The 27,287-nt window shown below is 36.5% G+C and overlaps 1 long non-coding RNA gene across 1 annotated transcript; it reads right to left on the bottom strand.

Annotated features, from left to right (window-relative positions):
• Positions 1 to 339: 339 nt before the first annotated feature.
• On the bottom strand, positions 340 to 27,261 carry LOC309848572. Its single transcript, XR_014303130.1, has 4 exons — positions 27,162 to 27,261; positions 5,972 to 6,178; positions 3,277 to 3,380; positions 340 to 551 (listed from the first exon to the last, which is right to left on the bottom strand). It is a non-coding gene; the product is annotated as an uncharacterized lncRNA (long non-coding RNA).
• Positions 27,262 to 27,287: the final 26 nt, after the last annotated feature.

Genomic DNA, 27,287 nt, shown 5'->3' with positions numbered 1-27,287 from the left:
TGTGTTATCAAATATCGTTTGGGTAAGTATACACACTGGGCAGAGTTGCCTTGGTTTCCTGGGAGTCGAATAGCATAAGTCACCATTGTGATTGAGGTCTGAGCTGCTGACCGAGTATTTCTGAATGTTTAAGGCAGAACAGCCAAAGTAAAGACCATTTACTTTTAGCCACAGTCAGCACTCAGCCGTGTGTGCAATACATGGGTCTGAGCTTGATTAATGGTAGGAAATTGCATTTATTTACACTGTAAATCCATGCGGCCCAACTAAAATAGGATGTGAAACATGCATGTAATTTAAAATCTTCTAATTTTAGAAAGTGAAAAGAAACCAGTGATATTTATTTTAATAGCATTTTATGTAACATAATATATCCAACATATTGTCATTTCCATAATCAATATAAAAATATGAGATATTTTATATTCTTTTGTTCGCATTGTGAATTTTACATTTAAAACACATCTCAATTCCTACTAGTGATATTTCAAGTGCTCTGTAAGCACATGCAGCAAGTGACTTCTTATTGTTGACAGCACAGCCAATAAACCCTGGAATCAAAAATACCACTTTTAACGACTTATATTAAATAGCAAACATTGTTTCACTATATATTCTTTGCAACTACGAAGCTTGTTATGAATTATGTTAATATCAGTTGAAGGGCATGTATTTCAATATATATGGTATACAAACATATATATACATACATAGTATTATATACATTGTATGTATATGGTTATTTTATGTTCATGTTTTTAATGTAGAATAATGACTTAATCTAAATTTCATATTTATATCAAGTATATCATTGGCTTAGCTATGTAAGAAAGCAAATGAGAATTAATTTAAGAAATATTATGGGGGCGCCTGGGTGGCTCAGTTGGTTGGACGACTGCCTTCAGCTCAGGTCATGATCCCGGAGTCCCAGAATCGAGTCCCGCATCAGGCTCCCAGCTCTGTGGGGAGTCTGCTTCTCCCTCTGACCTTCTCCTCGTTCATGCTCTCTCTCACTGTCTCTCTCTCAAATAAATAAATAAAATCTTTTAAAAAAAGAAATATTATGATTAGCCACTAGAACTAACCATAATCAAAGCAAGCAGTTAAAGTTAATACCAGAAGCATACCTATAGTAATACATGAGTTTATTAAAACCATGTTTTTGTTTAGAATAAATTTCTTTACACATTGTTAGACATAATGAGTAATAGAATAATCTAGCCAGATGACTGAATGGAATAAAAATGGGAACTTTCTCCCAAACCTCTTATTTATATTTTGATTTTAATTAATTCTCTTGCATCCAAGGCAGCTTCTACTCGTGTCAATTAGGTAAGTCTGAAGCTATATAAGGGCCCACCCCTACTTCAATCTACTTCTTTTATTTAACCACTTTTATTTAATATTAATCTTTACTATTTTTATTAAAAGATTTTTTCTTTATTTATCTGACAGAGATCACAAGTAGGCAGAGAGGCAGGCAGAGAGAGAGGAGGAAGCAGGCTACCTGCAGAGCAGAAAGCCCGATGTGGGGCTCGATCCCAGGACCGTGGGATCATGACCTGAGCCAAAGGCAGAGGCTTAACCCACTGAGCCACCCAGGTGCCCCTTAATCTTTACTTCTTTGCCACTTGGTACAAACATGCTTCTTTCCCCATCACGTTTTTTGCCTGTAGGTTTACCCTTCCTCTTAATTCCTTTTTTCTCTCCATAGTCTACTGTCTTGCGGTTTAAAACTGTAGAATATTTTCACCTCACTTTTTTGAATAAGGGCAAAAATACTGCCTTCCCTGTTCTTATCCAGGATCTCAATCATCTCTCCCTAAGGTGTGGATACTACATTAATTCTACCTATGTATGTATATTTAACAAGTATCTTTATAAGCTCATGTCATTTCTACCCATTATAGAGGAGAGACTTTTCAAATAGGCTCAAACTAGGTGTGATTTCTTGTATAAAATGCACCTAATAAACCTTTAATTACTTGATGGTGCCTTTTTAAAATTTATTACCGGTGCACTTACAGATATAATTGCTTTAGACCTGGTTAGGGAAGGGCATCAGAAAGATGTTGTGAAAACATTTTGAAAATTTTAAGGTTCACAAAGCATAGAAATGATCACCTCTTTCAATTCATTTTACATAAAGAAGCTGAAATCCAAATAGCTAAATGGCTTGTCCAAGAATACATAAAAAGGGAGAAATTTTAAGTGAATCTCAACATCTTCCAATTAATTTAGAAAGTAATTTCAGTGGGATTCACTCCATCTCAAAAACATGTTTGAACCTCTTTTTAAAATGTAAGCCACAAGCAAATGCTATGAATTTATGGAAATACTGATTGACTTGTGAAAAGATAAGACAAATGGAATCTTAAGTGTAGTACATGTTTGCTTCAATATGTTCTTTTGAATTTATTATATACGTGTATATATTGTGTTATATAATATACAAAAATAATGTTTTATATATATATATATATATATATAGAACCTTTTTATGTGGTTTAAAAAAAACATAAAATTTACCTCTTAACCACTTTTAAGGGCACTGTGTGATAATGTTAAGTATTATTTACATTGTGTGAAACATATTTCTAGAACTTTTTCGTTTTTCAAAACTTAGACTCTATACCCATCAAATAACAACACCCTTCTTCCCCTTTGCCCCAGTTCCTCATAACCACCATTCTATTTTCTGTTTCTATAGATCTGACTACTTTAAATACCTCATATAAGTGGAATCATATAGCATCCATCTTTTCATGACTAGCTTATTTTACTTAACAGAATGATAAATCTTACTTTTTAAAAGTTCAAAGTTGGATAACTGAGAGATTTCTATACAAAACATCTTACCTCTCACTACCATCTAAAAAGAAATTTTTATTTAGGAAATCATTTATCATAAATCCAATTTCAGGAGATAATAAAGAGATATGGAACCAAGAGCAATTTCACTTGAAAAGTAATGAAAATGACACAAGAGAGTTTAGACTGCAGCTCTGATTATTTGGGCAAAGGCAGATGAATTCGTACAGTATATTTCATATAAATATATCTTCAATATCTAATCAGTGTTTTTATCTCGCACAATCATCAAAATCAGCATTCCAGTGTAAGATAGCTAAAAGACTAAACCAATTTTTCAATGTCATGTTTCTGTTATAGGCAAACAGGTCTGTGTTTGTGTCTGAGGTAAAAGCCCACTCTACAGCTACCGAAGTTTGTATCACTTTTCTTTGCAGGTAAATTAACTTGACTTCTGATACTTACTCTTCAAAGATATATGAGAAGCATCCTAATGTATTTCTTTAGGTTGTAGTAAATATAAATACGGTATTTGAAAATTAACTTTATTCAGTGACCAGCAGATGGAGCTGTTGAAAAATGTTGACGTTACTTTAAAGTTTTTGTTTTGTTTTGTTTTGTTGAGTTTGCTGAAATAAAACCAGTTTCAGTATATTCTCTTCTTTATATATGTAAATATGGTGCTTATTATAGAGAAAACTGGAAATGCAGGTAAGGTTAAAAGGGAAAGGGGCGTCTGGGCAACTCACTAGTTTGAGCACCCCACTCTTGGTTTAGGCTCAGGTCATCATCTCATGGGTCCTGGGATCTAGCCCCACATAGGTCTCCTATTTCAGCTGAGAGTCTGCTTCAAGATTTTTTCCCTCTGCCCTTCCTCCTGTGTGTGCATGTGCACATACACTCTCTCTCTTTCTCAGATAAACATAAATATGTTTTTTTAAAAAGGAAAAATACCTATCATAATCATGCCACCTATAGAAAGTTACTTTTAATGCTTTGTTGTATGTCAGTCCAGAATATACCTTATCCATACTTTACATTTTATAATAATGTAATGTTTTATGATATTAATAGACTATATATTAAATACATATTTATAATGTTTTATAATGTGCCTTATCTTCTTAAAAATATAAGATGTATTTGCTTGTATGGACCTCTCTAGGGAGAATATTTTAAAAATTTGCAACTGGGGGCGCCTGGGTGGCTCAGTGGGTTAAGCCGCTGCCTTCGGCTCAGGTCATGATCTCAGGGTCCTGAGATCGAGCCCCGCGTCGGGCTCTCTGCTCAGCGGGGAGCCTGCTTCCTCCTCTCTCTCTCTCTGCCTGCTTCTCTGCCTACTTGTGATCTCTGTCTGTCAAATAAATAAATAAAATCTTTAAAAAATAAAAATAAATAAAAATAAAAATTTGCAACTGTACAGAATAGACAGGGACAAATCAGAATGGGTATTGGATATAGCTTAAGCAGGATGCTGAATGTTGCCTGGGTGTGCCAGGCATTCGTCCTTTAGTTGATGGGTGGTGAGCACCGTCTGGGGGGTGAAAGAAAGAGATTGGAGTGCCCAAGGAGAAAGGAGAGTACTCAAGAGATGAGGGAAGCAACTATGTAACAGCCTTATGGAATTCCTTCATTATTTTAGCAACTAATACAGTCACACCAATGCACAGCAGTTGAACTATCAGCTCTAAACCATCTGAAAGTATATATAAGGATACACAAACTCAATGTACTCCTAGGAGGGGATCTGGGTAGCTTGGGAACCATTGCAGAAGAGAAAACTTTCACCCTTGGCACCATGATTATGTATTTAACATCAAAAATAATTCTTGAATATCCCAAATAACTTTCAGGTGAATAAATATGTGCTTATATGATTATTTTTAGCAACTATATGCTACCAATCTATCATGTCTATGTATCATAATTTATTTAACAAACCCTCATTGTTTAAGTTCAGTAATGAATTGTAAAATAAAATGTTTAAATCCTTAAGTTCATGAAATATCTTTTAAATAAAAGCATTTAGCCACTGTAGGAGATTGCTAATGAACCAACTCATTATTTTGAAATCTGGCAAATAAAGGGAAATAACACATCATTTATCCTACCTGTCTATACAAACTGTGCCAATGGATAATCATATAGTTTTCCTTGAACAGAAGAAATCCAGCTAATAAAGAAGGAAGGATAGAATTAGAATATCATCATTTTTTTAAAAAACTTGGATAAAAATAACAGATGGAGACACTGTGCATAAACACCTGCTGACATCACACAGAAGAACAAACGTTGGACTCTCTCTGATGGAAGAACCTAGCAGCACCCATGGCAGTAATAGTGCCCTAATGGTCTAGACTAAACCTGATCAGGCCTCTAGATGCAAGTACCAAGTTTCAAAAAATACAGAAAAACATATCCTGGTTTCTAAATTAAATTCCAAAGCTTGACACCAAAAGCAAAAGAAACAAAAGCAAAAATCAAACTAAAAAACTTCTGCACAGCAAAGGAACTGATCAACAAAATGAAAAGGCAACCTACTCAATGGGAAAGATATTTGCAAATCATATCTCTGATAAGGAGTTAATATCTGAAAAAAGCTTACAACCCAATAGCAAACAAATAAACAATCTGATTTTTTAAATGGGCAGAGGAGGGGTGCCTGTGTTCCTCAGTTGGTTAAGTGACAACCTGAAATAAATGATAAAGAAGCCTAATTAAAAATGAGTTAACTCCTCAAAATCAAACCTACCTAAAGTGTATAAGTACACACACAACACATCTGCACAGAGAGACATCATAAAGCTGTGTAAAGAGAGTAGATTTTGCTTTCCAATGAAACTAAGTTAGATCCCAACCCTACATTGTGAATTTTGGGCAATGATACTAAACTTTTCAAATACTCAATTAAATGATTTGGAAAATCTAAATAATAATACCAGCCACCTTTCAGAGATGTTGTGATAATTGAAAATATTGTATATGAAGCTGCAAATACAATTCTTGGGATATTGTATTTACTTAATAAGTAGAAATTATTATTAAATTCTACAGGTAAGTAATTTTATGTTTTATAAGAAAACTCTTAAATTAAAATGGGCATATTGCTATCATTTTTTTGCATATTTTATAAACATGATAAAGAACAAGACTTGGTAACCTTTCAAAGATGGTGTGGCAAATCTTCACCATTCAGTTCCTTGGCAGGGAAATTGAAGTTATTTTTTATGACTTGGGAGCATCACCAGGCTGCTGAAGTCACTGCTAGCATTTCAAAGGTATCTCCTTTAAAAACACAAAGCTTGCAGTAGAGGGGATTCTGGGGATGAGGAGGCCAGGTCTAAGTCAGCAGATAGCTTGTCAGTTGCTGGGAAGAAAAAAAAAAAAAGAGGGATGAATTGACTGTCAGTGGAAAGGAGAGATAACTGAATCAGAGGCTAGGCACCAGGGAGAAAGTCAAATACACAATCTACTTTACATAAGACCCCTACTTCTATGGCTTTACCTCATCAAGGCAATAGTCTCCTCTTCCTAATCCTGTCCTCTTCATAACCAAATCCTCACAGATTTCTACAAAGCAATTCTAATCTTGCCATTTCCCTGATTCCTTTCCTTATAATCATAGCCCAAAATCCTTTGTATGTTTTACACAGTTCTTTGCGACCCTTCCTCTGGCTTATTTTCCTAATACATTACACAGTATATGCTCTGGCTGTACACAATTATTTGAAAGGTTCTCCGTCTTGCCTCCTTGACTTTGAATGTTTTGTGCCTTTCCCCCCCCCCAGAAAAGTCCCTAGACACTCTTCCAGACTTGACTCAACTTCGCCCACCCTGAGAAGCCCATCATAATACCCAGGTAGATTTGGGCAGTCCTTTAACCATCTTATTCATGATCCCTGCCTAGTATAACTTTATTCTTGCTCTAATTACTTTGTAATTTTGTTGCTTATATATCTAAATCCCCACGAAACCATGAGCTCCTTGGAGATAACCATAATTTATATTTGTTTTCTCAACTGTTAAGCCACAGAGGCCTTCCTGTATGTTGCATGAACTAATGTTAATGGCTATAGAATATTAAAGAAGACCATGGTGATATTTGTGTGCTGGAGGAACAGTCAGAGGCAGAACAACAGAAGCTAGATAAAACTGAGTTAGCAATTGGACTCCAGATTTAGTAGCTATCTATATGATCTTGGGAGATATCCTTAACCTTTTTGAACCTTACATTTCCTCACTTGTAAAATGTTTTACAACCCTCCACTACAGACCTCTATCATTTCTCTCTACACTGAGCGCATTCTAAAATGGAAATCGGACTAAGTCACTTCCTGGATGTAATGGCATCCAATGCCCTCATGATGAAGACCCACTTAGAATCACTACAAGATCCTTAACCATCTAGCTTCTGCTAAGTGGCCCAGCCTCGTATTTCTCCCTAAGCCCGGATGGGGCTTCAAGTCCTTTGAAAGGCCAAGACACTTGACAGTCACTGTCAACTAGTTCCAATGGTTTCTTTGAGATGAAATCTTCTCACCAGCCTGGATTGAAATGTTGCCTTCTCTGATCCATCAAGACTGAGTTAGGTGCCCCTTGCACAGGTTTCCATAATTCATGGTCAGATTTACTTTTTAGAAAAATCTTGTCAAAAGAATCAAAATCTTGCCATTTGCAATGACATGGATGGAACTTGATGGTATTACACTGAGCAAAGTAAGTCGATCAGAGAAAGACAATTATCATATGATCTCTCTGATATGAGGAATTTGAGAGGCAGGGTGGAGGGTTGGGGGGTAGGGAAGGAAAAAATGAAATAAGATGGGATCAGGAGGGAGACAAACCATAAGATACTCTTGATCTCATGAAACAAACTGAGGATTGCTGAGGGGAGGGGGGTTGGGAGAAGGGGGGTGGGGTTATGGACATTGGGGAAGGTATGCGCTATGGTGAGTGCTGTGAAATGTGTAAGCCTGGTGATTCACAGACCTGTACCCCTGGGGCAAATAATACATTATATGTTAACTTTAAAAACTGGAAAAAAAAAAAAAAAGAAAAAAGAAAAAGAAGCCTGAAACAAAACAAATCCTGGGGGGGGGGGGGACTTGCAAGAAGAATGAGCCTTGTAGTGGGGAATAGGTAACAATGAATTCAAACATGGCACTTTTGGTTTGCCTGGAAGATCTCCAAATGGTGGTATTGAATTGATACATTTGGCTGGATTCAAGAGTGAGGTTAGAGATGAAGATAAGGGGAATTTTCAATAAGCAAGAACTATTTGAAGTATTAGGACTTGGATGAACTCATTTAAAGAGAATATGTAGACTAATAGTGAAATAAAACTGTGAGGTCAAAATCTTCAAGATCACTGGTATTGGATAAGCAAGAAGGAAGAGGAGCCTGCAAAAGCAGAACAGAGAGCTAGGAAAAGAACGTATCAAAAAGAAAATCACAGTCGACAATGCCACAAGGAGAGAAGGGCAAAGAAGAATCCATGAATCCGGAAATTAGGATCCCACAGGAGATATTAATGCTGACAGTTTTCATGGCACAGTGGGAGATGGAAGTCAGGTTGCAGCAGGGCTGAATTGTGTATGGGAAGTGAGAATGCTTTCTTTCTTTTTTTTTTTTTTTTTAAGATTTTATTTATTTATTTGAGAGAAAGAGAATGAGAGAGAGAGAGAGAGCCAGCATGAGAGGAGAGAGGTCAGCGGGAGAAGCAGACTTCCTGCTTAGCAGGGAGCCCAATGTGGGACTCGATCCCGGGACTCCAGGATCATGACCTGTGCTGAAGTCAGTTGCCCAACCAAATGAGCCACCCAGGCACCCAAGAATGCTTTCTTTTTATAGCATAGCTATGAGATTGTTGTGACAACTGTAATTTACTTTAAAATACTTCCCATAGACAATGTGAACAATGTGAGCACACATAAGTGTGTGTTCAAGCCACACTCAAGATGCAGCTAGCGTTCTGATTAGTCATTCATAAGGTAAGGGAAGTGAGTCAACTAGCCATGTCCCAGAGGGTGTTATCACCACCCTTCGGCTGGTCATATCTCCATCAACACCACTTTGCTTACTAAAGTCAGAAATGAATTTTCACAATTAATGGACTTATAAATATTGTGAAGGATATTAAAAATGGATTTTCACTAGTTGAGATTTAAAGTATTCAAACTAAAATATTCTGGGGATCCTGTCCACCTGTACAGAAACAAGTGATAAGCATAGACACCCATTGTCTCTGGTGTCTCTGGTGTATGGTTGAATACCTTTGAGGTGGTATTCAACCATAAGTCAGTAGGGTTTCTAGTTCACCAATGCCAACTACAAAGAGTAAAAGAATTTTTCTTTGGAATACTATTCCACCTGCCTCAAAAGAAGCTTTCATGCAAGGTGGTGGTCGGAGCACCAAAGGAACAAAGAACAAGCTACAGTAAAGGCTCTATGAACTCTTTTGTGTTCACGTTTAAACACAAATGTTTGCACGTAAATGTCTGTTAGGTGAAAAAGAAACTTGCTTTCAAGGTGATGGGGCAAGGGAGCAGGAAGTAATCCTAACTCAGTTCTAGCTATTGAAGGCAATTATTACCTATCAAAAAAGAAGCTAAGAGCTGGTTATTACTAAATGGGCTGAGCTCAGCTCAAAACAGAAATGAAAAAAGAAAGATAGGGACCCCCAAAAGAGGAATGGAGAGCATGGAGAATTTTATTTTCTCTGTCCATGGTACCAGCTGTTTTGCTTCATCAAAGCTGTAGTGGCTTTGGAGCATCTGGGTGGCTCCGTTGGTTGAGCATCAAATTCTTGGTTTGAGCTCAGGTCATGATCTCAGGGCCATGATCTCAAGACCGTGAGAGTGAGCCCCATGAACTCCAGGTTCAGTGAGGAGTCCGCTTCTCTCCTTCTCCCTTACCCTCTGCCTTCTGCACCATGGCCCACGCACCCCCACCCTGGCTCATGCACACCTGCCCTTTCTCTCTTATAAAAACAAAACAAAACAGTAGTGTCCTCACCATTCTCAAACACATAACCTTTATTACATGAGACAGATGATTGATTTTATCATTGCTTAGATGGCAGACTTAATTAAAATTCTGTCACTTAGTCCTCCAAGGAAGAGATCCCAAGAGTTAAAAAGTGAGAGTGATAGCTGTTTTTTTATACCTATGAATAGTTTAAATGATCAATAATATAATTTTATTTTGCCATAATGAAAATCATGATAGTGACAGGGAGACTGAGTAGTAGAAAGAATAGAGATTTTCAGGTTCCTGGATAGAAAAAAACTATTCTTTGTAAAAAATAAAATGCAAAAATGGGATTAAACTATTCTTACTTAAAAGTACCAGAAAAATATAGCTGCAGAGACAATAGACAACTTTTTTGGTGACATTTTGTCCTGTTCCTCCATTAACTTTTCCAAATAAGAGAATACAGCTGCCAGATCTAGAAAATCTTGGAATTTCACTGTTTTTGAGGCAATGGAACTGTACCATTTTGAGATCTCCCTTCTGATGTTTCACTGCACTTGATGTTCCCAGGATGTAATCCCTTCTAACTGATAGCAGCGAATAAGACGTAATGCTTTCAGAGGGGGGCTTTGCCTTGATGCATGAATTACACTGAAGAATAAAAATTTCACACTTTCCCTTAAATGTCAATAGAATGAAAAATTTTAAAAATCAGCTTTCTGTAAAAAATCAAAAGGAAGTATTTATCATTTGACCAAAAGGCAAGCTCCTGAAAGTTTCCTTCCACCCCACTATTGGATACCACAAGCAGGGTACTGGCTGCATGGACATGATACCTGGGCAGTGGAACAGGGGATAACACTCAGAAGGGCCAGAATTTGATTTAATGCTCTGCCATCACTATCCTGAATAATTAATAATTCTTTAACAAAAGATCCCTCAATGTACGAGCATCCTATAGTTAAATCTCTGACCACTTGGCTGTCCTTTGGCTATCCTAGGCTCCATTTGGGGCCTGCCAAGGACTGATAAATGTCAGCCAGTGTCAACTGACTCAATCTATCCCTCTGCATCAGAATGAGGGACTCCCCAGCTACCCCTATCTCCCAGGAAAATACAGAAATGCGTTTTGTTTTTCTGGATTTTCCTATTAACAATTGTAAGGAGAACACAATTACCAAAGGAATGATTCCAAAGTCTTCACAGTAACACGGTGTCACAGTGTTCAGTTACAGTATCCCTTCTACCATGGCTACAGGATCATCTCAGCCTTGTTAGAATTCCACTCACAGACCCAGGCTGTTAGATGGGCAGGACTCTTTTTTCTCCAAAGGTCCTTCTGCCCAACACAGTTATCAGAAGAGAGAATTTCCACAGAGTAATGGGGTATGATATCAAAGTGAAATGTTTCCCAGCAAAGGACTGGAAAAAAGCAAGTTGTAAGAACAGGTGGAGAGAACAAACTCAGAAAGAAGAGAAAGAAGCAAGGAGAAAACCCGATATATGCATGCATATATTTGTATAAACATGGAGAATGACGTGGAAGGAGACATGCCGTGATGTTAATACTGGTTACCTCAGAGGAGTTGGGTGGAGTGAGGGCTGGTGGGGAGATGAGTATCTTTTCCTTTACAGACATGTCTTTTCTACTTGTTATAATGAGTATGTATTATGTACATTTTTATAAGTTCAATGACATTTTATAACACTCTTTTATAGATCAAACTTAGAAGTTTTATAATAATTTTAATAGGAACACATTTAAATTCTCCTAAAGTTAAATTTATTTTCCACAAGACATAATTTCTACTTTAAGTTTAAAGTAGATAGAGTTATGGCTAAGAGTGTGGACCCAGGAGGTAGATTACAGAGTTTCAAATTCTGGTTCTGCCTCTTACCAGCTCTGTGACCTTAAGCAAGTTCCAGTTACAAAACCCTTCTGAGCCTGTTTCTTGGTTTGTAAAATACAGATCATAATAGTGTCTACTTCATAGGACTATTCAGAGATTCAATGATTCAAATATGTAATGCATTTAGAAAAATGTCTGGCACTATTTGTTACTTACTTTAAAGCTCTCTGGATTGAGAACCCATCATTTATGAATATAGATTATAGAAGCTGAAGCTTTTGAAATAAAGTAGTTTTTATTGCCACAGTACTAGTAATGTATTTGGGCAAATGCAAGTAAAACTGCTGTGTACTATGAATTTTAGGTAATATGCTATCTATGAAAATTACACTAAGATGTTCTATTTACTAGGATGTTTAAATTAGAATGAAAGAAGTTGCTCAGGTTAAACTACATGAGTAATAAACATTGAGTAATAGAGGAAGCAAGAACACTTTCACATGAAAATCCAATCTATTACAAGAAAACCTCAATGGGTGTTTAAGGATTGAAAAATGACCCAGTACTGTGGGCTGAGCTGTGGGAGGACCTTAGCGAGCGCTGAGCTATGGATGTACTTACTGAGGATGCAGTAGTAGGTAGGGTTGGTGCTACCTTGTAGAACACTTCACCAGAACAACAAAAACTGGAAACAAGCCTTGTACACAACCAGGCAAGAGACATTGCCTGTAGACTGAATTTCCTCCATAAGTAAATAAGTCTTCTCCATTTTAGATGATGTCCTAAAGAACATGATCTTTCTCTTCTTTACCCCTTGCCTCCTCCCCATGACCTTCTCTCCATCTGGCCCACGCCCGACTCTATAGGGCATTCATCTTTCCTAACAACAGTGTCAGATTCAGTTATCCACCTCCCTAATGCTCCCTTCTGGGGCACTTCAGTACTCTTTTCCCTCTATTCCTTACACAATGCAGTTGCTCTTTAGATCCTAAATCTCTGAACAGAGGCACTCAGAAGCTCAAACTTTTCTTTCAAAAAAATTGATTTATTTAATAGTAAAATAAATGCACATTCACATCATTTAAAATTCAAAGTTACAAAAGGGTATTCTGTGAAATGACCCTTCTCATCCCCCAACCCCTCTCCAAAAGCAACCGTGTTTCATGTGTTCCTTCCACAGACATTTTATACACACACGTGTGTGGCCATATTTTCATATTTTTATACATAGTATCATATAGTACATGCTCTTAAGCATTTTGCTTTCCTCAAATAACAATTTAACTCAAAGATCATTCTATATAAATACAGAGAGAACTTTCTCATCTTTTCTGCTACATAGCATTCCGTTGTAAGAAAGTACCATAATTGTTTAATTAATCCTCTATTGATGGACATTAAGCTGTTTCCAATATTTTCTTCTTTTTTCTTTTTAAAGATTTTATTTATTTATTTGACAGACAGAGATCACAAGCAGGCAGAGAGGCAGGCAGAGAGAGAGAGAGAGGAGGAAGCAGGCTCGCTGCTGAGCAGAGGGCCGGATGTGGTGCTCGATCCCAGGACCCTGGGACCATGACCTGAGCCGAAGGCAGAGGCTTTAACTCACTGAGCCACCCAGGCGCCCCATCCAATCTTTTCTTCTTAATGTCAAGATCCAGTTCTGAACTTCTTGTTTTCTAATTCTATATTTATTTCCCCTGAAGCATCGCATTCAGTTATGGCTTTACTGATTATTAAGCACTAGGCAGCTGACAACCACGTTTTTTCCTACTCTGGTTTGGGGGTGTTGTTATTGTTGTTGTTGTTGTTGTTCTAGTGAAATTAAGTCACACATTCCCAACTGCCTACTAGGAATCTTTAGAAGGATCTACTCCCTCAAACTAAGATATCTAAAATAGAGAATAATCTCCTCTTCCCACCCATTCTGCTGGGTTAATTTTATCTGAGATGCATGACATTTATTCCCAATTCCACTCACTTACCCCCACACATCCATGCTGCTGTCACTATGTTTGTGGTGTTCTATTACTCAGTGCACAACCAACTGCCATCACAGAGACGGAAAAACCAGAGTTGTATGGTTGCATAGCTAAATGGAGATATCCAAGAGACTGTCAGATTGAATGTGTGAGTACCTGATCTTGAAATGACATTGGAGCTATACCCCCATCTCGTCATTGAAAACCTTCAGAAAGTGTTGTTTCATTTCAGTAAGTTTGTCTTTCATCTCCTTTAGTTTTAGAGACCTTTTAGCCAATCTGAGGGGAATCAAAGTCAATTGGTAACAAAGGGTGGGGTTTCTGAAACTGAAACAGCTTGCTCATATAAGGTAGTGCCAGCTCATGAGAACAACAGGAAGAAGCCTCCTTGTCTTTAGGTCTAAGGCATGACACCTGTGATGTGTAGTGGCACAGCTCTCTACCTCCTCCCTCCACCCCTGTGAAATGAAGAGAATGCTTGTTCAGGGAAAAGATGGCAGTCACTCCAATGGCATATTATGAGAAAGTAAACCAGTGCAAGAGCCCTACAGTACAATGAAGCAGAGGCACTGGTAGCATCTTACCAAGGGGAAACATCAAAGCAGCATAGAAACACTTCCCAAAGTAAACAGGGAAGGTAACCATAGATGTAGGAGTCACATGAGAGCCTCAAGATGTGGGACAGGAGAGAGTACTGGGAGCCTAATGCTCTTTAAGTTTTATATCATAGACACACCTACATTTATAAGTGGGTATCTAATTTTCTATATCTTACCTTTTCATCATTTGTTTAAGATTTTAGTTTCTGAAGAGAATCCTGTGATGGAATGTCTATGGCTTAGTTGAATAATATACCAGGGCCTATCTGGTTTTAAATGTTTCCAGTTTAAAATAGAAGCTATGAAGAATGCCACAAATAAACCAGACAATTTAAGGAATTTTTTGGAAGATATAATGTTGATAACATTGACTAAATAGAGTTTAAAAAAAAAACCTATACAGTAAAATGCATATATTTGAAGTGCACAATTTTGGTGTTTTGACATATTCACCCATGAAAACAACACAATCAAATTAAAGAACATATCCACTACTCCTGAAAGTTTTTGTCCCCTTTTGAATTCCTTCCCTTCTACTTTTTTTTTTTTTTTAGATTTTATTTATTTATTTGACAGAGAGATCACAAGTAGGCAGAGAGACAGGCAGTGAGAGAGGAGGAAGCAGGCTCCCTGCTGAGCAGAGAGCCCGATGTGGGGCTCGATCCCAGGACCCTGGGATTATGACCTGAGGCTTTAACCCACTGAGCCACCCAGGCACCCCCCCCTTCTACCTTTTGACTCCTAACCATCTCACCCTCCCCTCATCCCTATGTTAATTTGCTTTTTGTCACTATATATTAGTTTACATTTTCTAGAACTTTAAATTAAGGGAATCATACTATAACTGCACTCTTTTTTGCCTGGCTTCTTTCATTCAACAATATGATTTTGAGAGTCAGCCATGTTTTGTATACCAACAGTCCTTTTTTTGCTGAGTAGTCTTCCATTGTATGGCATGCCAATTTACTTATCCATATTGACCTATAATGGTCATTGGATATGAATATTTTCCAATATTCATTGTTTCCAATCATGGACTATTAGAGTTGTTATAAACATTTTTTTCATGTGTGTACAAATATTCATTGGGATATATGTTTTAATTTCTCCTGGGTAAATGCCTAATATTGGGATGGCTGGATCATATGGTGGTGGATATTAAACTTTGAAGGAACTACAAAAATATTTTCTAAGTGGTGGTACCATTTTACACCACTAGCAATGTATGAGAATTCCATAGGTTACACATCCTTGTCAATATTGTTATGGTTGTTTTTAAATTTTGGACTTTTTTTTTTAAGATTTTATTTATTTGACAGATCACAAGTAGGCAGAGAGGCAGGCAGAGAGAGAGAGAGAGAGAGAGAGAGAGGGAAGCAGGCTTCCTGCGGAGCAGGGAGCCCGATGCGGGGCTTGATCCCAGGACCCTGAGATCATGACCCGAGCCGAAGGCAGCAGCCCAAACCACTGAGCCACCCAGGCGCCCCAAATTTTGGACATTTTTAATAGCTGTGTACATACACACACACACACACACACACACAAATATATATAATTGACTTAATTTTCACTTTTCTCTTGACTGTTGAGCATCTTTTCATGTACTTATTTGCCATCCATTTATCTTCTTTGGTGGCGTGTCTATTCAAATTTTTAAATATAAAAAATTTGGTTTTTATTATTTTTGGGTTTAGAGAATTACTTATATTCAGGATATACATCCCTTAGCAGATATGTGATTGCAAATATTTTGTGCCAGTCTATGGCTTGTCTTTTTATTCTGTTAATAGTGCCTTTCAAAGAACATGAGCTCTTAATTTTCTTGGCAATTATAATTTGTCAACCACTTCTATTGTTGTCTTTTATGGATCATGCTTTTGATGTTGAATCTAAGAGATCTACTTAAACAAAGTAAAAAATAATTTCTCCTAACTTTTCATTGAGAAGTTTTTAGAGATATTTTAAAGGCCTTTATAGATTTTGTGCTATTTTTGTATATGATACAAATCAGGGATCTTAGTTCTTTTTCTTTTTAAAAAATATGGATACCCAATTGCTTCAGCTGATATATTTGATATATCAAATATATCGAACTGATATATTTATTCAGTATTTATATAACTGAACTTTTTTTTGATATATAGTTTCACTGGGTATAGAACTCTAAATTGGCCACTTTTTCTTTCATTATTTTAAAGACATTGCTCCATGGGTGTCTGGCTAGCTCCGTCAGTAAAGCACAAGACTCTTTCTCTCGGGTTTGGGAGTTCAAGTCACACATCAAGAAAAGCTTACTTAAAAAAAAAAATTGTTGCTTCACTACATTTCACTTTCATTTCTTATTTTATGCTAATTTTCCCTTCTTTCTGACCAGATTAGAAGACCCTAGAATGAAATACCACATGACCTCATGATTTAAACAGAACAGACCTTTTAAAAATGTTTGCTGATTTGCCTTGCACACTATTTCACATAACCAGGTCTATCTTCTTTCAATCCTCTGGTCACCTGGTCTTTCTTAAGTCTTAGTGTTTCTTGTAACTTCCCCAGTCATTTTTTCCTCTTCCTCTCAACTTCCTTGTTAAGTGATAAAATAATGACCTATCTTTCATTCACTCAACAAACATTTATTGAACACCTATTATGTTCCAGGAAATATGCCAGTTGCTAGAGATGAAGCAACAAATAAGACCGACCAGCCATTTTCCTCATGGGGACAAAAATTCATAGGGGGAAAGAGACAATGACTAAGTAAACAAATAAATAATTACATATTGTAATTTGTACAATTTAAAAAACTAGAGGCCATGCTATGATAGAGAATAACAAAGAAATATAGTATAAATAAAAAGATCAGGAAAGTCGCTATGACAAGACAACAATTTCAGCATAGACTGGATGATGAATGCTGATGAATAAATTGCATATTTGGGGATGTGGGAGGAGTCAGAGAAATCTGGAAAGTCTGGTTCCAATTCAGGCTTAAGTATTAGGAATTTGGTCAGGACTGGCTAATAATTTCAGGTCTCTGTGTAAAATGAAAATGCCAATCCCTTGTTCAAAATGCAGAAAAAATGCAACATTAAAGGTACAAAGATAGATAACTTTTTCCTGTCTTGGTGATTTTTATTTGCCATTTAATGTCATGTGCTCTTGGATGTGGGGATACTCACAAAATAAGTGTAGACCCTCACAGGTGCCAGATACACTTCCCCTTGACTTGATATGTCTGTGCATTCATGCTGGGTTCCTTCTCCTGCCAGCCTCAGAAAAAAGCTTTGTATCCCAGCTCAGGATCAGGAAGTCAGTCTCCCTTTCCCAAGGGCTCATCTCCCCATCCTGCCACAGATAGGCAACCTTCAAAGGATTTTCATTTTCTGTGCTCATTTGTATACCTGGATTAAGGACAGGCAAGAGGCTCCTTCCTGTTGAGTTGCCGGCCAAACATCCTGTGGTGCTACCAACCCAGGATGGAGACAGCTGCCACCATGCCCCATCCAGAGATAACACTGGAGGGGCACGAAGGCCCGTCTCCCAACTTTCCTATAACCTCACCCAGGACTCCTCTGGAGTCAGAGGGTATCAGTGGAATGCAGACCTTCCCACTTCAATGTGACTGGGTCACCACCCCAGGTAGACAGTATTTGTGGTCATAGTGAGATGGGGGGTTGCTACAGGTGCAGGTCCTAAGATGGAAGTAAGCAGCCAAGAACTCATCCTACAGAGGTGGGGAGTTGACAGGATGCTCCAACTTTCTGAAGCATGTTCCATATCCCATTTGCCTTATAAAACACAAATACAAAGATTTAATTATTAAGAATTTTAAGATGGCAACCACAGAATACTAATCGTATGAGGAGTGCCATTCTGATCACAGGCCCGGTGCAACCACATTGATTGCACAGTCATGCACTGAACGTCTCTGTCCCCCTAGAATTCATATGTGGAAATCCTAACCCCTAATGTGATCGTATTAGGCGGTTGGGCCTCATGAATTAGGCTCCATGAGTATGGAGCCCTCAAGAATGAAATTAGTGCCTTTATAGGAAGGAATATCAGAGAGATTTCTCTCTCTGTCATGTGAGCACACAATGAAAGAACAGTGTCTGCAAGCCAGAGACCAGGTCCTCATCAGATGCTGGATTTTCCAGTGCCCTGACTTTGGACTTCGCAGCCTCTAGAACCATGAGATAAATGTTTAAACAATCCAATCTCTAGTACTTTGTTAGAACATCCTGAATGGACTAAGACACATTCCCATGAAGCTGTCCCTGAATATGGTTCATCAGTCAATAGATAATGAGATTGAAATATTTGGTCTACAATTCTTGTTTTATAGAATTATCTTACCCTCAGAAATAATCTCAACTTCCAACAGTAGGGAAATATTTAAGTACACTACAACATGTGTGTTTTGGATAATTATTTGACCATTAGCAATGGCTATAAGCATTTTAATCATGGAAAAAGTGCCTATGCTCTGTAGGTAATTAAAAGAAATAGGATATTTAAAAATTATATTCTGATTCTGTGAGCCAGATTATGTAAAGAGAAGAAAAATGCATTAAAAAAGCCTGAAGGGAGAGATACCAAAATGTTAAGTTTTCTCTGGATTGGAAGCAGCTTATGTGTAATACTTTTTAACATTTCTCTAGGGGATTTTTGTCTTTTTTTTTTTTTTTTTTTTTGGTTATGTAGTACCCAATCCCAGCCTTTCCAATGTATTCTCAGCCACCTGGCAGAGAATACCACATTGTATATAGTGTTGGTGACAGGCAGAGATGCAAGGAGAGTTGAACTGGCCAGGCTTACCATTTCCCCTCTTCTGGTATAGTCAGTATATAGGCACATGACCTAGGATTTGAATAGTTAAATGTTTCTCCTGGGATTTTGAATCTTAAACTAATGTTAAAACTGTATGGAGGGACACATGGGTTGCTCAGTTGGTTAAGCATCTGACTCTTGGATTTTGGTTCAGATCATGACACTGGGGTCCCGGGATTGAGCCTGATGTTGGGGTGGGGGGGGGCGAGTCCGTTCTCAGTGTGGAGTCTGCTTGAGATTCTCACCCTCTCTCTCTGCTCCGCCACCCACCCCCGGCTCAGGTGCGCATGCTCTCTCTCTCAAATACATAAATATTTTTTTTAAATTTATTTAAAGATTTATTTTTATTTATGTGACAGACAGAAATCACAAGTAGGCAGAGAGGCAGGCAGAGAGAAAGGGGGGAAGCAGGCTCCCCACCGAGCAGAGAACCTGACGCGGGGCTTGATCCCAGGACCCCAAGATCATGACCCGAGTCGAAGGCAGAGGCATCAACCCACTGAGCCACCCAGGAACCCCTCAAATACATAAATCTTAATTAAAAAAAAAAGAAAAAGGAGTATGGAGATGGCCAAAGGTTGATGACAAGCAACGTTCACTGTAGTGCTGACAAGACTTTTCTGCAGATATACTTACTGCTTACACAGTTCTTCTAGTGAGCCATTCCTGAAAACCCTTGCAGCTGTTCGTTCATTCATTTCCATGCTGGGTTGCCAGCTGATCCTGAGCTTTTTATCCTCTGAGATCTTTCCCCTAAATTCCCTTCTGCTTAATCTAGTCAGAGTTGGTATCTATGACTAGTACCACATAATAGAACTTCTTTATCCTTTCAGTATTTCCACATTTTCTATGACAACAATGCATCACTTTAATAGAATAGAGGGAAAATTTTTAAATAGGAAAAACATCACTAACCCATCCCCCAATCACTCTCCTCTCAGCAGTCTTAAACAATGATTGAGTTAAAAAATAAATTTGGGGATACCTGGGTGGCTCAGTGGATTAAAGCCTCTGTCTTTGGCTCAGGTCATGCTTCCAGGGTCCTGGGATTGAGCCCCACATCAGGCTCTCTGCTCAGTGGGGAGCCTGCTTCCCTTCCTCTCTCTCTCTGCCTGCCTCTCTGCCTACTTGTGATCTCTGTCAAATAAATAAATAAAATCTTAATAAATAAATAAATAAATAACATAAAAAATTCGGCTTTTGCATCTGTAGGTTCTAAAAATAATATCATCCTTATGTAACAAAATGTCAGTGTTTTTAAAAATAAATTTTACTGCAGGTAACTACAAATATTTATAATGGAAAAATCAATAAATCATACCACTGATGGTAAATAAGTGAAGTCCTGGAAGTCATATATGAGGTTTTATTGAAGCTACATATTTTTTTAAAAAGCAAGTATATTGACTAGTTGCTCTGAAAAATTGCCTATAAGGTATACTTTCCAATGACCTTAGCACTAAAGAGCCAGGAAAGATGTTATTTATGCAACTCCTGATTAGAAACATAAATGGTTTCATGTCCAGATCCATAAAAATTTGTGGGAATTAATTATATTCCATGAAATAAAACTATAAAATATTTTACTGCATACATTTTTTTACCCCCAACCCCCTGAAATATCCTGTAGAAGATATAGAAACTGTCAAATGTAGATTTTCTTTATGAATAGGATAAACATTCATGTAGTTTCGTTGAAAGATAGTTTTAAGAAGAGCTTCCTTAGAGATCATTTGAAAATGATTGCTTATTTCTTCTTCCATTTCTTTGTATCATCCTATTTGTGTGAAGTCTGGTATAGCATATCTTTTATAAAGTTTGGTTTTTCTGTAAGGACAGACCTGAAAGATGAGTGGGAGTAATAATGCCCATCACTAGAGAACATACTTGTTAGAAGACTAAATGGTGGGCATTGTAAGGTCCAGACCAACTGGAGAAGCTAGCTGGCCCCTGCTTTGGCCTCATTACACCAGTGTTGTTACCACCTTCCTTGCTATCACCACTGCCAGGAAAAAAAATGCTCTCTCTTGCTTCTCTGTTTAGGATTTACTGACCCTGTCACTTTCAGGAACAAGTGCACCAAGCACAATAAGTAAATAAATGTATTGTTTTATTATTTACAAAATACCTCCTAGTGTCATTTTGGGAGTAGGGCAATACATGTGAGGCAGGTAGAACAAATGAACTGGGACTTGGTTTGTGACCTGTTGTAGGCTGTCTATAGTTTAAGCATAAATAATGTGGCTACATGCAAAAGTTCAAAGATGGTGCACACCAAGGGTAGTCCTCACTCATAAAAATATTAATGGGAAAGTTGAGGCCCACGAGAACCAAAAAATATGGACAACAAAATATGGCTTATTAAAGTATGTTCAGAGAAAGAAGATCAAAGCAGACTGGGAAAGTAGAACTCTCAACTATTTTGTCTATTTTGTTTCTAATTTCTCCATCAGTGACTAGTCTTTGATACCTAAGCCTGATTATGATATGGCCAAAAAAAATCTCAAACCAAAATCACTTACAAATACCAATGCAAAAATCCTATAGTGAACAACCTCCAGTAATACATTAAGAAAATAATGTATTATGACCAAGTGGGACTTACATCAAGTATGAAAGTATGGTTTAATATTAGGAAATATTAATATAACTCACCATATTAATATGTCCAGTTGCTGAAAAACACTAACAAAATTCAACACTTACTCCTAATTTAAAATTCCTGAGAAAATAGGAACAGATGGATACTTTCTTCTTTTTTTTTTTCTTTAAGATTTTACTTATTTATTTGAGAGAGAGAGAGAGAGCACAAGCAGGGGGAGTGGCAGAGGGTGAGGAAGAAAAAGACTCCCCATTGACTGGGAAGCCTGATGTGGAGCTTGATTTCAGGACCCTGAGATCACAACCTGAGCCGAAGGCAGACACTTAATCCACCCAGGCACCCCTGGATGGATACTTTCTAATATGAAAAAAAATATATATATGTATATATATGCGTGTCTTATTTAATGGCGAAAAATTAAAGACATTTCCGCTAAAGTCAGGAATAAGACAAAGATGATTACTATCTTCATTACTATATTGTGTTAGAAGTATTAGTCAATGTAATTAGATAAGAGAAATTGATTAGATGCATAAAAATTGTAAAAGAAGAAGGAAAAAACTACCTCTGTTTACAGATAACATGATATCATACCTGTTAAATCCTAGGAATCAGTACTAAACTATCTCAAATAACAAAATAATTCAGTAAGGTAGCAGGATACGAAATTAACATGAAAAATAACAGCCTTAACTTCCACAAATAATAACCAGCCAGAAAAAAAAAATGTATCATTTATAATAACTAAATATCATTTAACTAAAAGAATGTATCATTTATAATAACTAAATATCATTTAACCAAAAAGATAAAACACTTGGGAATTAACTTAATAAATGTTCAAAACCTGTGTGAAGGAAACTATAAATTCCTGACACAAAAATTGAGTTGAAAAAATAGAGAGATAGCCATTCTCAGGATGTGTCAGTATTATCCATGTATTAGTTCTTCATTAAGCTAATTTATGAATAGGGTGCAATACCAACTTAAAAAATACCAACAGACTTTTTCTTAGAGCTAGTTAAGTTGATACTATTAGCTTACATGGAAAAATAAACACTTAAGAATAGCTAGGAAATTACTAGAAAGAGTTACTGGGGAGTGTGGTGGATACACCCAACTATATACAATTAAAAGCAGAGTACTGGTACATGAATAGGCTGAAAGGCTAACTGAATAAAGCAGAAAACTCATGCTTATTTGGACATTTAATATATGATAAAAGTGATATCTCAAACCACTGAAACAAAGATTAACTATTTAATAAATCATGTTAGGGAAAAATTAGAAATTCATTTCCTATACCATATATAACTATAAGCTCCAAATGGATTGAGATCTAGCAAAAAGCATAAGTAAATTCGTCTTAACCTGCATGTCTATAGGTTTTCTGGCTATGACTTAAAGTCCAGATGTAATAAAGGCATGATGAGTTCTTAAAAAAAAAAAAATTACATGGAGGAGGAAACCCAAGCACACATGAACACACACAGAAATGAGGAGAAATTATTGTGAGTAATATGCCAGATAAAGGACCAATATCGCTAATATGTAAAGACATTTTGAAATTGAGTGAAAAAAGACTAAAAAATACAATAAAACATGAACCAAAGCCTTGTCCATAGAAAAGACACAAAAATCTCCCCAACTTATAATAAGAAAAATGTAAATTAAAACTACACTGACATACCATTTCTCACTCATTATGTTATCAAAAGTTCAGGTAAACTGGCATATTCATAAATTCTTGATGGGCATGGAAAGTGATATAATCTCTATGTAAGAAAACTTAATAATATATAGTATATTTTGATTTACCTTTTGATCTAACAATCCCACTTTTGGGAGTTTACTCTAAAGATAGTTCTCTTAAAATATAAATACACAGGCTTACTTATTGTAGCATTATTTAGATTTGCAAAATGTTGGATACTACCTAAATATTCTAAGCATCAGATTTTAAGTAAATAACTATAGCACATCTACATAATGGAGTGTTACGTAGCTGTTTTAAAAAAAAAAAAGAATGAAGATTATCTCTATAAATTATGCAAAGCAATCTCCAGAAGATACTGTTAATTGAAAAAAGCAAAATGCAAAACAGCATATACGGTAACCCTTTGGAGTAAGAAACAAAAAAGAAGAAAACATACATTTATCCACCTTATTTTTACAAAAAGAAACACAGGAAGGATACATCAAAATCAATAAAATTGCATACATATAAAAGGTGGTAGCAAGAAGGGTTCAAGAGATACAGGAGAGTGTGATATTTCTCTGATTATACTTTTTTGTATGATCTAAATTTTTTAGAAGCACATTATCCTACATTTCCAATAGTAAAATGAAATTATCAATAATGGAATAAAAAATAAACTAAAACTAGAAATAGAAACAAGTGAATTCATGTGTATTTGAAATGACTAACAGAAACCCACTGAAATAGGATAGTGTAGGGTGAAAGAACTAATTCAAGTTATTTTTGCACATAGTATTTTGACTTTCAACCCCCAATCTAGGGGGAAAAAACTACAAACAAGGCTTGAACCCCTTCTAGTAGTTGCTTTTGTAATAATATGAATGTAACAATTCTGAAACTATTTTATGTGCAATGTAGGATTAGGCAAATAAGTAAACATTGCTGTTAGGAAACAAGGATCTCACTGTTAACGAGGTAAATACAAATATGAAATTGGGGAGACAACAGAATAGTGATTCTAAGTATCAATATTCATGATTTCTTAAGTGGAAATTATATATATGTACATAAATACATATATATAAATTATATATATATATAAATACATATATATTTTTATATATTTATTTTATATAAATAATATATATATAATAAAAAGGTGAGGGAAAAGGAATATATATATTTATTTTATATATATACACAATAAAATATATACAATAAAAAAAGGTGAGGGAAAAGGCCCTCACCTTTTTTTATTGTATATATTTTATTGTGTATATATATTGTATATGTATATACCTATATACCTATATACTACATATATAGTATATATATATTGAATATATATATTGGCATATATATACCAATATATATATATACAATATATATTATATATATACATACATATACAATAAATATATATAAAAATATACAATAAAATATATATAAAATATATATATATTCCTTTTCTCTCATCCTTTTTTATTGTGAGGGCCTAAAAGAAGTATCAATAAGTACATTTAGTTTTAAGGTCTTAGCTTCTAAATACCATTCTCCAGTAAAAAACAAAAGAAACCAAGGCTTGGGCGCCTGGGTGGCTCAGTGGGTTAAGCCGCTGCCTTCGGCTCAGGTCATGATCTCGGAGTCCTGGGATCGAGTCCCGCATCGGGCTCTCTGCTCAGTGGAGAGCCTGCTTCCCCCTCTCTCTCTCTCTGCCTGCCTCTCCATCTACTTGTGATTTCTCTCTGTCAAATAAATAAATAAAAATCTTAAAAAAAAAAAAAAAAAGAAAGCAAGGCTTTTGGAGAAACTGTTGACTCCAGGATAGGAGTAACAAATGTACAAGATAAGCCTGAAAAATTATTGTGCCACAAAGGTAAGAAAGTGTTCAACATGCAGGTCAAAGGGAACCAAACTAAAGCCAGCCAAATCTGATGATTTGAGCAACAAAATAAAAATGGGGAAGAGAGAACAATATCCCATGTGGAAGAATTCCAAATAAATTATATAAATACTCTAAGGGAGAGAGAGAGATTAACAACCAGAAATGTGCACTGTGCACAGTGACTTCCTTCCAAGGGGTACAGTATGGAAAGGGGGAAAAAGGAGTCACTTTACAATGGAGAAATCTGAAAAACTGCTTTATCCAGGTGATCAAGTTTAACATAAACAATCATAAATTGGGTTGATAGTATGTACTCCTGCTACTATGTGATGAAAGTTACACTTTATCTCTGTGGTCTTCCCCTCAAAAACATATAACCCCAGTCTAATCATGGGAAAATATCAGATAAATGAATTACAGTAAAAGGGCAGCCTACAAGATATCCACCAGTTCTCCCAAAATTGTTGAGGTCCTCAAAAACAGAGTCTGAAGAACTGTCACAGCCAAGAAGAGCCTAAAGAGAAATGCCAACTACATGTAATATGTTATCCTGGAAGGGATACTGGAACAGAAAGAAGACTGGGTAAAAATTAAAGAAATCTAAATAACTATGGACTGTAGTTTATGTGAATGCATCTATATTTAGTTCACTAATTGTAACAATGTATCATAATAAAGAGGTTAATAATAGGGAAATAGGGGTGGGTGTGGTAAATGGGAACCGTGTACTACATCTATTCAGTTTTTCCGTGAATCTAAAACTATTCTCAAAATAGTCTAATATAACTAAATAAATAAATAATAAAAGACAGTAAAGGATTTTTTGATGGACATCTTGAACAAAAAGGAAAACATAAATTCATGCTGATAGTAAATAAGGATAGCTCTTCTTTATAGTAGCATTACCACTAATAAATGTGGAGGGCTTGAAGGAAATGGGAGGGAAAAAGCTAGCTTGTAACTCTCATTGTAAAGCTCGGTTGCAGCAAGGATCATCCAATGGAGATTGAACTACAAAGTAGAGTTTGATTAGGAGCAAGGTATTTGCTTGGTTTCAAAGTAGCTCTTCATAGATTGTGATTGTGAGTTGCACGGGATAAAATAAACAGTGGAGAAACTGGAAAGCACCTTGATAAGGCGATAAAGATTAATATCACCTTATAGTGGACAGACATCCTGAACCTCCAAATATAGATACCCTGAGAAAGACACAACTTCACTCACACGGTTGTTTCCACCGAGGAAGCATAACTTGGATCTAAGTACGAGGAAACATCAGAAAAGGTTGATGTGGGAATTTGTATTTGAGGAAGAGTCTTTCTTTATAAGAGGATGCATAGCTTTGGTCATAAGCCTAAAACCCTCTTGGTCACAAAGCTGTTAAATAATCAAATGCAAATATTCCAGACAGTTATTTTAACTGTTAAATTTATAACAGTTAAATTTATAACCTCAACAGAAAGATTTATTCCAATACCAAGACGTTAGCCCTTTACTTGTAGTGGCAAGAAAGAATGCAGAGGAGGGAGCGGACTTAGTACGGGGAGGTGGTGGAGGGATGGGACTCTGAGGTGAGCACCGTCGAGTTGTTTTTTTTGTTTTGTTTTGTTTTTTTAATCAGTTGCTGCTCTAAGTGCTTGTCACAAATCGACTCTTTAAGTGGGAAAGTTCAGTAGCTGGTCCTTGTTTCTCAAAACAAAACAACATAAATACGATAAAAAATAACTTTCTCTTAGTACTTAAGGCTCTGCTGCAGTGATTGCTTCCATGGACAGAAGAGACTGGAATTACTCAGTGGTTTTTTTGTAGAAACGCCAGCAACCCTACGTGGCGATACCAAATGCCGAGACCCCGTTGAAAAGCACGATTCTTTGTATCCTAGAAAGTCTTAAAAGCATGCACCGACAGCGGCTTATGTCTTTAGGGTGCCAGGCACTCACGTTCTCTTTCCTTTACGGGTGAATCCCAGAGCAGGTCGCTGCCTTTTTTAGCCAAAGTTAACAGTTCTAAATAACTTCCCAGCTCCAAATCTAGGAACTAGTTAGGGTTTACGTTGGTTAACCCTG

The sequence above is a fragment of the Mustela nivalis genome, assembly GCF_964662115.1.
Source record: "Mustela nivalis genome assembly, chromosome: 15".
Taxonomy (NCBI): Eukaryota; Metazoa; Chordata; class Mammalia; order Carnivora; family Mustelidae; genus Mustela; species Mustela nivalis.
Note: the sequence above shows the minus strand (reverse complement) of the source record. Positions and strands in the feature narration are given on the sequence as shown.